A 2,532-nucleotide genomic window follows, 5' to 3' on the forward strand; every position below is an offset into this window, starting at 1 on the left:
GTTGAAATAAGAGCGCACCTGATGGGTACAGGCATATTAAAGGCTTGGCAATATTTACCTACTTTGTAGGCCTAGGGCTAAGCTCATCAGTGGGCCTACTGATGGGCCCCTGTATTAGCAGGCCCCGATGCTCGGAGCTCCATAGGTTGGGAACATATATAATGAAATACAGGGCGCACACTGTATGGTACATTAGTTTCAGTGGAACCCCGACTAGCGATGGGTCCTAGGCCAGTGGCCTACTTGGTCTACTAATAAATGCGGCCCTAATTACTGGGGTGCAGTGATTAGATAATCGCCTTTAGCTTTAGTTTTCGATATGGTTGTGCGGCAAATATTTAAAATTATTTCAGTTAGATCGATAAGATATTCACGAAGACTATAAAGCATATATGCAATTAGATTTCTGGAACAAACATTTTTTCCTTGCGATTTACAGAAAAACGGAAGGCTTTCACGGTGAAAGGCTAAGCGTGGGGAAGCACAGTAGATGCGTGAACCCGGTTTCGTTCAGCCCAGTGAGTCCGAGACGTGAGAGCGTGTCGACGCAGTCTTCCGGGCTCAGGAGATTTTGTCCATTATTCGGTGATGGGAAACAGTTCCTTAACGATAAACAGAAAGCTTTCAGTTGTGGACGCGAAACTACTGTGCATATGGAAGGACTTGTACATATTCCTGCATTCAATATTATCTCAGCGTGATTGCACAATTTCAGTATCTTATTTACATAAATGCCAATGCCTTAAATCTACGTTTGATTCAATGCACTGTCGGTATGGATTTCTAGTCCCTGGAGGAGATTGTGCATTCTTTTCTCACTGGCTATTTTTGTAACAATTTGCAGTGTTATAAATCTCTCGGTGAATATAATGAATGGCAGATTCATTTTTCATTTTCCGAAAATAGAAGCTTTCATCGACGTGCATTTTAGATTTTAGCCAAGTTGCAGATAACCCATGTAAACTGTCATTAAGTTTGACTTTTGTTTAACAGAGGGTTGTCTTGACCGATCAGCTGAATCTCTGCTCTGTTGTACTTTCATCATTATACATTCTGTTTATGATGTATAGCGTGTGATGAATAATGAGTTCGTGGCAAATCTTAGACATTATTGACTTTACCGATTTTTTTGTGGCTGGTGGCCATTGTAGGTTCCGGTTATAAGCAGTAACCACCAAATGTTTTGCGCGAATTTATATTTAGACTATGGGATTGGGTATAGAATTATTGTTGCTAACCGATGATGGTTTGAGAGTTAGGACCTAGTTCGGAATGTTTTCTCTTCTATCAATTTATGGCTGAAATTGATGTTTCCTGGCATATTTATGGCAAAAATATCTATACCATGTGTAATAATCCACGTTCCAGTTAACCCTAACTTATATCACAAAGAAAAAAATGATTGGTAAATTTACTACCTCGCTGTACTTTATTATGTCCTATTTTCCAAGATCTTTTATTAGTACTATTTTGAAATATGTATATAATTGATCGATTTAGTTTGGCGGGAAATGTTAGATTATAAAAAAAAATATTTTTAATAAGGAACACCAAAAGCTATGTTCTAAACATAGACGGACAAGAAAATGCAAGGTTTGAAAATATAATGCTCTTTTAGCTTGAGAAGAATCGTTAGATGATATTGAAACGGCAAATTTTGAAGATGATGTTTTATCATATCTTGACCATGGGAAGCACAGAACACCCTTGCTTGCTGTGGGTCGGCCAACTAGTGTATCAAATTTAGGATCTAGTTGACCGTTTAGTCATTTTAAGATCAACGGAAACGAACCGTTTGGATCTACTCTAACACATTTGTCTAATTCTGATATCAGAAACTTGATTTCAAAGGACCTGAGAGCAAATTAATCACACACGCGCGCGCGCGCGCGCGCACACACGCACACACACACACACACACACACACACATATAAATACATATACATATACATACAAATATTGTATGTATATATATATATATAAATGTATTTATTCATATATATATATATATATATATATTTATATATATATATCATTTACTCAATTGCTAAGTGCGTGCGCAGCGCACCTTAGCAAGGCTGTATACCTTTATCTCTTCAACAGACCAGTCATAACGTCAGTTATTTAAATATCCATCCGGACCTAGACATAACGCTAGCTGGATTCTCTTCTGCCCGAAATGCAAGAAAGGGTTAGATCAAGGTCATCATTGCACTCCCCCCCTCCACCTCCCCGCCAGCTAAACCCCTCACATAAAAAGTTTATTTCTATTTGTATTGCTCGTATTTTCGCTTTTTGCCTTCCTACTGGTTCGCCCTTCTAGCACAACTTCTCCCTTTTAGTTGGTATTTTGAAACATTTAGTATATCGAAATTTGGGGCATTGGCAATATAGGCTTTATCTGCAGCACCAGATACTTGCAATTATTTCAAGTGGACGAAGCATCTGTATTGTCGGGCATACGGAAATGCGCCGTGTCAAACTATCGTACCCCTTGAAAAAATAATAAATAAATAAATAAAATAAATAAG

This window comes from Penaeus vannamei, chromosome 18, assembly GCF_042767895.1.
Source record: "Penaeus vannamei isolate JL-2024 chromosome 18, ASM4276789v1, whole genome shotgun sequence".
NCBI lineage: Eukaryota > Metazoa > Arthropoda > Malacostraca > Decapoda > Penaeidae > Penaeus > Penaeus vannamei.